Genomic DNA, 14,977 nt, shown 5'->3' with positions numbered 1-14,977 from the left:
GAAGCTTCGTCTCAGGGGTGTACCCCACCGTATGAGGTGTGAGGTGTCAATCTGCACCTAGTGGGGGATGTCTCCCAGTTAGGCTACTCAGGGGTTAGGGACCCACTTGAGCAGGCAGTCTGTCCGTTCTCAGATCTCACCTCCCTGCTGGGAGATCCGCTGCTCTCGTCAAAGCTGTCAGATGGGGGCATTTATCTCTGCCGAGGTTTCTGCTGCTTTTTGTTTAGCTATGCCCGGTCCCCAGAGGAGGAGTCTACAGAGGCAGGCCAGCCTCCTTGAGCTGTGGTGGGCTCCACCCAATTCGAGCTTCCTGGCGGCTTTGTTAACCTACTTAAGCCTCAGCAATGGCAGGCGCCTCTCCCCCAGCCTGGCTGCCGCCTTGCAGTTAGATCTCAGATTGCTGTGCTAGCAATGAGGGAGGCTCCGTGGGTGTGGGAATCTCTGGGTCAGGTGTGGGATACAATCTCCTGGTGTGCCGTTTGCTAAGACCCTTGGTAAAGCGCAGTATTAGGGTGGGACTTACCTGATTTTCCAGGTGTTGTGTGTCTTAATTTCCCTTGGCTAGAAAAAAGAATTCCCATCCCTTTTGCACTTCCCAGGTGAGACGATTCCTTGCCCTGCTTCAGCTCTCACTGGTCAGGTTGCACCTGTGGACCAACACCAACTGTCTGACATGACCCAGTGAGATGAACCCGGTACCTCGGTTAAAATGCAGAAATCACCCATCTTCTGTGTTGCTCACGCTGGGGGCTGGAGGCTGGAGCTGTTCCTATTCGGCCAACTTGGGCATATGCACCCAATACAGGAGCACCCAGATTCATAAAGCAAGTCCTTAGAGACTTACAAAGAGACTCAGACTCCCATACAATAATAATGGGAGACTTTAACACCCCACTGTCAACATTAGACAGATCAACGAGACAGAAAGTTAACAAGGATATCCAGGAATTGAATTCAACTCTGCACCAAGTGGACCTAAGAGACATCTACAGAACTCTCCACCCCAAATCAACAGAATATACATTCTTCTCAGCACCACATCGCACTTATTCCAAAACTGACCACAGAGTTGGAAGTAAAGCGCTCCTCAGCAAATGTACAAGAACAGAAATTATAACAAAATGTCTCTCAGACCACAGTGCAATCAAACTAGAACTCAGGACTAAGAAAATCAATCAAAACTGCTCAATTACATGGAAACTGAACAACCTGCTCCTGAATGACTACTGGGTACAGAACGAAATGAAGGCAGAAATAAAGATGTTCTTTGAAACCAATGAGAACAAAGATACAACATACCAGAATCTCTGGGACACATTTAAAGCACTATGTAGAGGGAAATTTATAGCATTAAATGCCCACAAGAGAAAGAAGGAAAGATCTATAATTGACACCCTAGCATCACAATTAAAAGAACTAGAGAAGCAAGAGCAAATACATTCAGGAGCTAGCAGAAGGCAAGAAATAACTAAGATCAGAGCAGCCTTGAAGGAGATAGAGACCAAACCCCCCGCCCCCCCGCAAACATCAATGAATCCAGGAGCTGGTTTTTTGAAAAGATCAACAAAATTGATAGACCGCTAGCAAGACTAATGAAGAAGAAAAGAGAGAAGAATCAAATTGACGCAATAAAAAATGATAAAGGGGATATCACCACCGACCCCACAGAAATACAAACTACCATCAGAGAATACTATAAACACCTCTATGCAAATAAACTAGAAAACCTAGAAGAAATGGATAATCACCCGGACACTTACACCCTCCCAAGACTAAACCAGGAAGAAGTTGAATTCCTGAATAGACCAACAGCAGGCTCTGAAATTGAGGCAATAATTAATAGCCTACCAACCAAAATAAGTCCAGGACCAGACGGATTCACAGCCGAATTTTACCAGAGGTACAAGGAGGAGTTGGTACCATTCCCTCTGAAACTATTCCAATCAATAGAAAAAAAGGGAATCCTCCCTAACTCATTTTATGAAGCCAACATCATCCTGATACCAAAGCCTGACAGGGATACAACCAAAAAAAAGAGAATTTTAGACTAATATGCCTGATGAACATCGATGCAAAAATCCTCAATAAAATACTGGCAAACCAGATCCAACAGCACATCAAAAAGCTTATCCACCATGATCAAGTGGGCTTCATCCCTGGGATGCAAGGCTGGTTCAACATATGCAAATCAATACATGTAATCCAGCATATAAACAGAATCAAAGACAAAAACCACATGATTATCTCAACAGATGCAGAAAAGGCCTTTGACAAAATTCAACAGCCCTTCATGCTAAAAACGCTCAATAAATTTGGTATTGATGGAACATATCTCAAAATAATAAGAGCTATTTATGACAAACCCACAGCCAACATACTGAATGGGCAATAACTGGAAGCATTCCCTTTGAAAACTAGCACAAGACAGGGACGTCCTCTCTCATCACTCCTATTCAACATAGTGTTGGAAGTTCTGGCTAGGGCAATCAGGCAAGAGAAAGAAATAAAGGATATTCAGTTAGGAAAAGAAGCAGTCAAATTGTCCCTGTTTGCAGATGACATGATTGTATATTTAGAAAACCCCATTGTTTCAGCCCAAAATCTCCTTAATCGGATAAGCAACTTCAGCAAAGTCTCAGGATACAAAATCAATGTGCAAAAATCACAAACATTCTTATACACCAGTAATAGACAAACAGAGAGCCAAATCATGAATGAACTCCCATTCACAATAGCTTCAAAGAGAATCAAATACCTAGGAATCCAACTTACAAGGGATGTAAAGGACCTCTTCAAGGAGAACTACAAACCACTGCTCAGTGAAATAAAAGAGAACACAAACAAATGGAAGAACATACCATGCTCATGGATAGGAAGAATCAATATTATAAAAATGGCCATACTGCCCAAGGTAATTTATAGATTCAATGCCATCCCCATCAAGCTACCAATGAGTTTCTTCACAGAATTGGAAAAAACTGCTTTAAAGTTCATATGGAACCAAAAAAGACCCCGCATTGCCAAGACAGTCCTAAGCCAAAAGAACAAAGCTGGAGGCATCACGCTAACTGACTTCAAACTATACTACAAGGCTACAGTAACCAAAACAGCATGGTACTGGTACCAAAACAGAGATATAGACCAATGGAACAGAACAGAGCCCTCAGAAATAATACCACACATCTACAGCTGTCTTGTCTTTGACAAACCTGACAAAAACAAGAAATGGGGAAAGGATTCCCTATTTAATAAATGATGCTGGGAAAATTGGCTAGCCATAAGTAGAAGGCTGAAACTGGATCCTTTTGTTACTCCTTATACGAAAATTAATTCAAGATGGATTAGAGACTTAAATGTTAGACCTAAAACCATAAAAACCCTAGAAGAAAACCTAGATAATACCATTCAGGACATAGGCATGGGCAAGGACTTCATGTCTAAAACACCAAAAGCAATGGCAACAAAAGCCAAAATGGACAAATGGGATCTAATTAAACTAAACAGCTTCTGCACAGCAAAAGAAACTACCACCAGAGTGAATAGGCAACCTACAGAATGGGAGAAATGTTTTGCAATCTACTCATCTGACAAAGGGCTAATATCCAGAACCTATGAAGAACTGAATCAAATTTACAAGAAAAAAACAAACAACCCTATCAAAAAGTGGGCAAAGGATATGAACAGATATTTCTCAAAAGAAGACATTCATACAGCCAACAGACACATGAAAAAATGCTCATCATCACTGGCCATCAGAGAAATGCAAATCAAAACCACAATGAGATACCATCTCACACCAGTTAGAATGGCAATCATTAAAAAATCAGAAAACAACAGGTGCTGGAGAGGATGTGAAGAAATAGGAACACTTTTACACTGTTGGTGGGACTGTAAACTAGTTCAACCATTGTGGAAAACAGTGTGGCGATTCCTCAAGGATCTAGAACTAGAAATACCATTCGACCCAGCCATCCCATTACTGGGGATATACCCAAAGGATTATAAGTCATACTGCTATAAAGACACATGCACACATATGTTTATTGTGGCACTATTCACAATGGCAAAGACTTGGAATCAGCCCAAATGTTCATCAGTGACAGACTAGATTAAGAAAATGTGGCACATATATACCAAGGAATACTATGCAGCCATAAAAAAGGATGAGTTCGTGTCCTTTGTAAGGACATGAATGCAGCTGGAAACCACCATTCTCAGCAAACTGTTGCAAGAACAGAAAACCAAATACCGCATATTCTCACTCATAGATGGGAACTGAACAATGAGATCACTTGGACACAGGAAGGGGAACATCACACACCGGGTCCTATTGTGGGGAGGGTTTAAGGGGTAGGGATAGCATTAGCAGATATACCTAATGTAAATGACGAGTTAATGGGTGCAGCACACCAACATGGCTCATGTATACATATGTAACAAACTTGCACGTTGTGCACATGTACCCTAGAACTTAAAGTATAATTTCATATATATATATATATATAAAAAAAAATTCTAAAAAAAATAGTAGAAAATATCCAAATGCACTCATAATTTGGTGCAGAGAATCTACAGTTGGGTAAACTGAAAGAATTGATAAATAATATAAAAATCATATCTTTGTGATTGCTTAACTGAAATACTTGCAGTGAAGCTATGATTGTTTTTGCAATGCATGAAAATTATTGTTTCTGTATTAATTTAGAACTAGTACTATAAGGTCTGCAATATTGATTATTATTTCCCTTGGGATTGTATAAATCATTTGAATATGCTGATGTACTTAATATTTCACCAAAGTAATACTTATTTCTTACACAATTTTAACTCAAATAAATCACTCTTTTTTGCAAAAAAAAAAAAAAAAAAAAAAAAAGAGCTTTTACATACTGCATCCTTAGTAAGGACTAGCTTCTGGATTTGTAAAGGCTTGTGCAGCACATTAAAAGCATCAGTCCTACAACTAAGAAGTATTAACTGAGACCTTGCACTCAGGCACTCTATCCTAGGAATTATCTCAGTTGCTTTATATATATTATTTTACTTAATTCTCATGAATACCATAAGAAGTTAATCCTATCATATTCTTATTAGAGGTGACAAAACTGAGATATAAAAAAGTTAAATATCTTATCCAAGCAGTTAAATAAAACAGCTGAATCTAGATTTTAAACCAGATCAAGCTGACTTCAAATTATGTGGTCTTTGATGACAGCAGTGAAGAGGAAGAAAACTGCATTAGGACCAAGCTCACTGTTTTACGTAAAGTAATATATAAGCAATATGTGACTTTGGTGCTAAAGGCAGAAGGTTTATAGTATTTCTAATCTTCAGTGATTATTAATATTACCAAACGTCTGAGCTATCTCCAATTTATTCTTCTCCCAACATATCATTTCTACCTGACATCCATCTCATTTCCATTTAACTCTCACAGTTCTATTTCAGTTCATCATTGTTCATAAACTTGACAATTTTAATGTCTTCCAAAGTAATCTTTTTATATCTTGGCTCTTGCTACATAAATCCTGGTGTCTACTGCAAAACTATCCCGAAATGCAGCTCTGATCATGGCATCGCTATGCTCAAAAACAGTCAATCTCTCTATTTATGTCACCAAATCAAATACATCTAATTGGCCTTTGCATTCCAGGACCTCCACAATATAGCCATTGCTTCCCATTCTAGCGTAGACATGACTCCCTGCCTACAACCAATCTGTACTACTTACTACCGATTAAAAAAAAAAAAAAAAAAAAAAAAACACTCTTACTCCATGCTTTCTAAACTTAATGCCTTTATTAATTCTTTTCTCTGGGACTGGAATGCTTCCCCCATCTACCTACTGAAATCCAATCCATATCAAATGCCACTTCTTCCATGAAAACTATTCTAATTTCCTCAACACAATTGCTCTGTTAACTACTTTATAATTTTTCTTGTATACTTCATGTGACATCAAATTATTCTAGATTTGTGGACTTAACTAATATCCTCTTCTAGACTTCATGTTCTATTAGAGCAAAGCCCAAGTATTACTTTTCTCTGAATTCCATGAATACCTAGGAGATTCTTTGAAATAATGGTCAATAATAATAATTATTGGACCAAATTATTGAAGTCAAATAAGTACAGTGATGTATTAATTAGAGACATCTTGGTTGCAAATGCCATTATGATCCATCTAGTTTAGACAAAGAATTGGCTTTGGCTCATATGATTAAACTATCTAAAAGAATTATAGAGCTAGCCTTCAGAATGGCACAAATACTGCCAGGGCTTTCTATGGTTCTCCTTTGGGTTGGCACTGTTTCTAACTATTACAGACTTATTTTGTCTATGCTACCACAGACATGGCCACCAACAGCTTACCAACTTCCATCCTCTAAGCATCAGGGCCAGAGAGAAATCTGCAACATCCACCATTCCCTAGCACCTGTTTAGAAAAAAAAAAAAAAAAAAACACACACACACACCAAAAAAGGCCTCTGACAGACACAGCTTGTCTGTGGATCATGAATTAATGACTATGGCCCAAAAGTTGAGCATAAGGGGCAGCAGCTCTTGTTTAGGTCACATGGATAAACGTAAGTATTCATATGTATGTGGTTTTTGGAGTGCTGGTTTTCTCAGAAAACGAGGGAAGGAGTATTATATGGACAGAACATCTGATGTCCACCACAATTGGCTACAAATTTCAGTGATAATAACTAACTATTACATACTCAAGTTTAAAAAGAAAAAAGGAAAGGGGACTTCTGATTTCTTACAAAGCATGTAAGGAGCTTAGAAGTCACGAATCCATCCTAAACAAAGAGTAAAAAGCAGAACAAGCTGGCCAGACAGGGTGGCTCACGCCTGTAATCCCAGCACTTTCGGAGGCCGAGGCGGGCAGATCACGAGGTCAGGAGACAGAGACCATCCTGGCTAACATGGTGAAACCCATCTCTACTAAAAATACAAAAAATTAGCCGGGCGGGGTGGCGGGTGCCTGTAGTCCCAGCTACTCGGGAGGCTGAGGCAGGAGAATGGCGTGAACCTGGGAGGCGGAGTTTGCAGTGAGCCAAGACTGTGCCACTGCACTCCAGCCTGGGAGATAGAGCGAGACTCCATCTCAAAAAGAAAAAAAAAAAAAGCAGAACAAACTGAAAAATCAACAACTCCTCTTAGATCCATCAGAGAAGTGAGATCACATGCATGGCAAAATTCTGCCCCCAAAAGTGGAGCAAAAGACAGGAGGAACATAGGGAAAATTGCAATTTACCAGAGTGGAAATTTACAAGCAGAAACTTGTCCAAGAACTAGTGGAGTAGGAAAACGTAAAGCATAAATGACAAATTCTAAGAGGGTCAATGTGGACAAGTTTGAGCTTTTAAAAGCACTAGCGGGACCCAGCCATACAGAGGCCCCATACATTTTTATGGAGCTCTATCAGGTCACACAGCGAAAACTGAAGAAAAACCCGTTCATGCTCCAAGAAGGAGAGGAAAAGGAATGATTTTGAAATACACTAGATAGAGCATTCTGCTCTTCTCAACAACGTATATCCTTAGGAGAAACTATTTAACCAGAGCCTAACCTCTGAGGTTTTATCAGAGCCTAACTGACCTGGGAGAAGGGAAATATCCAACTTCACCCAACTGTACGCTTACACACGGAGAAAAGTAAATACCCGCTTTCAGTACCCTCTAGCCCTCCATGTGGGAAAAGGGAAATACTCAATTCCAGCTGTCTCCATGCATCCTATCCCACTTAAGAGGAAGTGGGAGGAACTGAGAAGCAGTTGGGTATATACACAGTAATGGGACTGCTGAGTTGAATGGCAGTTCTGTTTTTAGGTCTTTGAGTAATCACCCCTATTCAATAAATTGTGCTGGGATAATTAGCTAGCCACATGCAGAAGATTCAAACTGGACACCTTCCTTACATAATATACAAAAATCAACTCAAGATGGATCAAAGACTTAGATACAAAACCCAAAACTATAAAAACCCTGGAAGACAACCTAGGCAATACCATTCTGGACACAGGAACGGGCATGCCTATGTTCATTACAGCACTATTGCATGAACACATCCATGCATATGTTCACTACAGCACTAGTCACAATAGCAAAAGACATAGAATCAAAATAAATGACCACCAATGGCAGACTGGATAAATAAAATGTGGCATATAGACACCGTGAAATACTATGCAGCCATGAAAAATAACAAGATCATGTCCTATGCAGGAAAATGAATGGAGTTGGAGGTCATTATCTTTAGTAAACTAACGCAGGAACAGAAAACCAAATATCTCATAATCTCACTTGTAAGTGGGAACTAAATGATGAGAACACATGGACACACAGAGGGGAACAACACACACTGGGGCCCATCAGAGAGAGGAGGGTGGGTGGAGGAGGAAGATTCGGAAAAAAAACCTAATGGGTACTAGGCTTAATACCTGGGTGAAAAAATAACCCGTAAAACAAACCCCCACGACACAAGTTTACCTATGTAACAAACCTGTACATGTACCCCTGAACTTAAAAGTTTTAAAACTTGCATAGTATTTGCATATAACCTATGCATATCCTCCCATATACTTTAAATCATCACTATATTACTTATAATACCTTATGCAAGGTAAATGCTAAGTGAATAGGTGCTATACTTCATTTTTATATTTGTATTTTTTTTTATTATTTTTCCTCTGAATATTTTTGATTCACTATGGAATGAATACAAAGATGCAGAACCTGTGGATATGGAGGGCCAACTGTATACTTGATTCAATTCTTTAAATATGAAAGGTTATATTATTTTATAATGGAGAACTGTGTTGTATATTTTGGGGACCCCAATTATTTACAGTTCCATTGCAATGTCCTAATGTTACAATATTCATTTCCACTCTTTACAATAATAAATGACACAACTACCTGCTAAGCAAATACAACCTATAGGAGCTATACTATAATGTAAATCACACTCAACACATTAAATCCATCATCTCACGTATTTTTCTCTTTGTAATCTATGACAATCATTACTCTCTTTGTAAGAATAGAAAACTGAGGCTCAGAGAAATCATGCCATGCCAAAGATCTGTAGCCTGTTCTACTGGCTATTGTCTCTGAGGTACATAGCTCTATTATCAAAAATGTCTTTCTTGTTTTTTTCTAGTCTCAGGTACCTTCTTGTCCTATTATTTTTACTGATATTTTTTGCTTTTATACTACTACACCTGGGCTTTTATAGCCTCTGCCTAAACAGAAAGTGCTTCTTGTCTTTTGATGAACAATCAGTCCATCTATTTTCATGTATTTTTTGCTCAGAGCCTTTTGCTTCATTTACTTTTCTCCTCATTCTCGTTTTTAAATTCCAACTTAAGTATTCGAGTTAAGGTTTACATTATTTCAGATGGTTGAGGCTGCCAAAGAAGGCTGATCCTTAGTTCCCTGGAAGTTACTTTACATTCTGATTGTACTTTATTCCTTACTTTTGTGATTTTATATTTAAGGGATAATTACTTTGCACAATGATATGGTTAGGCTTTGTGTCCCCATCCAAATCTCATCTTAAACTGTAATCCTCATAATCCCCATAATCCCCATGTGTCAAGGGAGAGAACAGGTGGAGGTAACTGAATCCTGGGGGTGGTTTCCCCATGCTTTTCTCATAATAGTGAGTTAGCACAAGATGTGATGGTTTTATAAGGGACTCTTTCCCCCTTCACTCAGCACTTCTTCCTGTCACCTTGTGAAGAAGGTACCTTGCTACTCTTCACCTTTCACCATGATTGCAAGTTTCCTGAGGTCTCCCTAGCAACGTGCAACTGTAAGTCAATTAAACCTCTTTCCTTTATAAGTTACCCAGTCTTGGGTATTTCTTCATAGCATTGTTAAAACGGACTAATACACACATATAATTATTTTCATTGCCATTAACCTTCTACCCTTAGTTACCAGGGTAACTGGTAACTATGGCCTAAAGTCAGACCAGTTGTTTTCACTCAAGGAGGGGTTGGAGAAACACTGGATGTATCTCCATCAGTCACAAGGAGTAATACAATCTAATATTACTAATAATAAAGCACAAATATTTTAAATGGATGACAAATTATCACTTTAACACATCACTCTTGAGCACGCCTTATGATTTCTTGAGTGGGAAAGAAAGAGGTAGTGATATGACTAGCATAACACAAAGCTTAACTTATAATGCTAGAGCCATTAATCTGTAGGCTAGAATGAACATGTGTTCCATATATGAGTGTTATATGTCACATATGTCTCAGACAATCAAGGTTGAAAATGATTGGTTTAGTCAAAGGATAATCAATTCAAATATATCCAGGGCCAGATGGAGCTGTGGTATATATGAAGCTCTTGGCAAAAGGAATAAGACAGAGGGGTTGGGAGGGGAGAGTGGTGAAATGAACAGTGCATGTGCTAGTTCAAGAGTTTAAATCCAGTTTTGTTTGTGTTTTAAATACTGGAAAAATGAAACAAAAATCTATAAACCAGATCTGGACTGCAGGCTCAGTAAGGTCCATGTTCATATTATGCTTGAATTAAGTTATTTAGCATCAATAATTAAAAGTAAAATGAAGCAGTACCTTACTTCCTTCCAACAGTGCAGCAGCAAGAGCCTCTGCAGTGGGCATTCATAATATTTCTAGTGCTCAGCACCTGAACCCCCTTCCTCTGATTAGGAAACTCTTCTCTCATGAGTCTTGGTGGGAGCAGAATTCAGCTTTTTCTCAAGCTGAAAATGTCAGGAACTCACTTGCTGGGCCTTTCTGCAGTAAGGGTGTGGCACACAACCTAAGCTTCATCGATCAGACACATTTTCCCAGAATTAGGGGGTCCAACCAGAACTGTTGGCAGCAGAGAATTCAGGAAATAAAGTTTCTGGGGTAACAGCAGCAATGCCATCTGTGTTCACAGAATAAGAACTGCATTAGGTGTTGGACAGAAAAGAGTTAATATAGCAGGTATGAGACTGATACCCTTAAAAATTTGGTCTGCCTATGAAGTCAGACCTTGACTGGTATCTAGGAACATAGATCTTGGAAGGGTTTCCCCATTCCCTAAGTACTACATTGTGTGTACACACAACATAATTTACGCTAAATACTTGTTTTCCTTCTAAGAGTTTGGAATTTTGGTATGCACCTCGCAGAGGATGCCGACATGACCAGCCCCCAATAAAAACCTGGGTACTGAGTCTCTAATGACCTTCCTTGGTAGATAACATGTCAGCTCTATTGTCAAAACTCTTTATTAGAGAAATTAGAAGTACCCTCTGTGACTTCACTAGTGGAAGACTCTTGGAAACTTTCACTGGGTTTCTCCCAATCATTGTTCCATGTACATTTTCCCTTTGCTGATTTTGTTTGATATCCTTCCACTATAATAAATCACAGCCATGAACACAACTATGTTGAGTCCTGTAATTCCTCCTAGCAAGTCATCAAAACTGGGAGCGGTCTTAGGGGCCCCCAAGACAGGCATCAATGGAAGTGGCATCTTCCACAGTCCATTTAGGTAGTATAATTTGGCTGTGTAAACTTGAATCTGTTTCCTAAAGCTCCTGGCAATTTTGTGAGCTATCCAGCATTCCTTATGTAAATACTCTTCCCCTTAAATCAGTCAGAATTTATTTCTGTTGCTTGCAACTTTAGAACCACATCTGATACAACCTCCAACTTGGCTTAGGATGTCTTCACTCTTATTCACCTTTATGAATGCCTCTCATGTTACTCTTTCCCAACTAAGGACTATATGGCGGCTTCACATTATCCAAGAATCTTAACATCCAATCATCTTTAGCAGTCAGAATTATAGTACTAATGCTAATGCACTCCTCTATTCCTAAACACCATTTCTCAACTCCGGCCAAGTTTACCTACTAAACTTGCGTATAATCTCTACTATCTGCCTTTTGCTCATGCTAGCCAGAATCTACCTTCAATTTTACACAATAAGTCAATCTCCAAACAAGTTGTAATTAATTGATTTTCTTATAGGCTCACTGGCTGGAGAATAATCTGGACCCAGGATTGGTATCATCTTCTAGTGTCCTTATTGCTGATAATTAATATTGACTCTCCTATCTGCCCATCTCAGACCCTGACCTCCTGCTGACATTAATTTATGACCTGTCAGACCTGTATGTGCAAGGAGTCCTTATCTAGTCAACTTCAAGATTCAAATAATGGGCATCTACTTTAGTTGGAACTGCCTGGCTGTCATAATCATGATACCTACCTGGGACCTCTTCTATTCTACCACCATGTAAAGAGGTCTATTCTACCACCATGTAAAGAGATAGGTATCTGGGACCTCTTCTATTCTACCACACTGTAAAAATTCTGTTTGCTCCTCTCACTTTTACTATCAACAATCCACATTTTCTTAGCTGATAACAGGTTTAGATTATTAACTGTGAAGAGTAAGGAATAACATATTAAGATGTATATGATCAATAAAAACATAAGGTGATAATGGACAGAGATGTGAGAAACCATTAAAGATGACAGGGGATACTAACATAAATATATTCTAAGTATATTTTGGAGATTTACATATTCCTAGAGTAAAATCATATATAATATTAAATAAACACTTCTATAAAGGCAGGGACACCAAAAAACAGAAACAGGAAGAAAGAGTAGACTTTTGAAGCAGATGGGTAAGGTGGGACCCTTCCAAGAGTGAAAAAGAACTGCCACTTACAGCTAAATATTTGTCTATTAATATCCCAATTCATAGCTATACTCAACACAATGGTTTCAAGAAATGCACATCAAGGCAATTCTACAGCAGATTTCTACCACCAATTCCCATAAGGAGCCTTCTCTGATATCACTTCATGCTCAGGCATACAAATGTATTTTTCAGTGGCAGAGGTTCTGTTTAGTGTTTGTTTGTTTCTCCTTTACCTTGGACCTCATCCTCTCATACTCTCTTCCTTCCTATTTTTTAGGTGAAGAATAGGAAGAAACAATAAACCCTAAATCTGTACCAACAAGCCACACGCCTTTATTTCTATTTAGACTCAGTTCTTTACTAACTGGTTTTATGTTGTTGCAAAAATTAATTAGTGAGTGAATTTCTTTTAAAAACTCACATATTACCATGTCTTATCTCATTCTATTAAAATATTTCATTTTAAAAAAATTCTGTCACAAACTTCTTTGATTTTTTAAACCATCCTCAAAATAATTCACCAATATACTTTCATGTTTCATATGTTTTAATTTTATAAACTATTTGAGAAAAATAAAAACACCTGATTCTTCTTCTTACCTTTAACTTCCACAATAAATAATATAAAGGTAAACACACAGTAGCCAGTTAATGGAAAAATTGTTTAACAATCATGATCTACAGAGCTGGGAAGAAAGGAACTAGCTAGCTTACACTTGGTTACTAGAACTAAATAACTTTATGCAAGAAAATACAATCACATATACTAGTCAGTAGACTTAATGAGGCATTTATGAAGTGTTAGATAGACCATCCTTATCTCCAACCTGTACCCACCTGCCCCTCAAAAGATTTTCCAAAGCTGTTGTGAATAATGGATAAGAGGTATGTATTACAGAGTCAAACTGCCCGGCCAAATTCTGTCTTTCAAGCTCACTTAAGAGATCTTCAATAAATGTACTCAACCCCCTAAGCCTCAGCTTTCTTATATGAAAAATAGTGATAATGATGCTCTTTTATAACCCTATTTTAGTGAATAAATAGGATAATACTTAGCATATTACTTGACTCAAATTAAGTACTCAGTAAATATTATTGTCAAAATGAGAATTAGCCATTCATTTAGAGTTGAGGCTAGGAGGGAATAAAACATCAAACTTCAATTAAATCTTAGTCAACTTTGTACTATCTCAATACTTCTATTACCCCACATGTATGAGCATTCAAAATGTGACTATAAGATGAATGACTAAATGTATCATAAATTAGTTTCATCTTGGTATAAACATCTTTTTAAAATATTTTTCAGTAAAAGTGTAGAGTATGTAGGCGGTAAAGCCTGGAGAGCTGAGGAAAGCAGTACCTAAAGAATTTGAGGCTGGGTATGGTGGCTCACGCCTGTAAGCCCAACACTTTGGGAGGTCGAGGCAGGTGGATTGCTTGAGGTCAGGGGTTTGAGGCCAGCCTAGCCAGCATGGCAAAACCCTGTCTCTACTAAAAGTACAAAAATTAGCTGGGTGTGGTGGCACACACTTGTAATCCCAGTTACTCAGGAGGCTGAGGCACAGGAATCACTTGAGCCCAGGAGGCAGTGATTGAAGTGAGCCAATATCCTGCCACTATACTCCAGCTTGGGTGACAGAACAAGGTTCTGTCTCAAAAAACAAAACAAAACAAACAAAAACTGGACATACAAAAAACATGGTATTTAGGTAAAAAAGATCAAAATATATTTTTTAAATATAGAAAAATATATTATTAATTACCCATGAATACTGCCATTGAATATATTTTCCAACTGATAGCTAGTATATATCTGTTAATATATTCTATTGAGGCTATCAATGAGCATGATATCTTTATAGAATTAGGGGTAGAAATTCCCCTAATTGAATTAAATCTTATTTCAAATACTGACTTATTTTCCATAGTTTAAACAAGTGATATCATAAACATTATTATATATACATATATTATTGCAGAGTTTAAATGGCAAATGGTTTCTAGGTATTTGTGTATTTGCACAATACGTAAGAAAGCACTGTTTTCTAATTCTTAAATTCTCAGAAACATTGTTAGAGGCTGTCACTAGGTGAAAGTCTTGTTTTATCTAGAGGGTAAATTTAAATTACCATAAATCTTACAACCATATATTTCTATAAACAAAAACATACCAGAAGATACAACCAAAATATGAGATAAATATTTCCTTCTAAATCAGTCGTAAGTTTCTAAAAACACAACCAGTATTTGTAAAATATATTGTTAAAAGTAAT

The sequence above is a fragment of the Macaca thibetana genome, chromosome 2 (assembly GCF_024542745.1).
Source record: "Macaca thibetana thibetana isolate TM-01 chromosome 2, ASM2454274v1, whole genome shotgun sequence".
In the NCBI taxonomy this organism is placed as follows: domain Eukaryota; kingdom Metazoa; phylum Chordata; class Mammalia; order Primates; family Cercopithecidae; genus Macaca; species Macaca thibetana.
The sequence above is the reverse complement of the archived record's forward strand: the minus strand, read 5'-3'. Positions refer to the sequence as shown.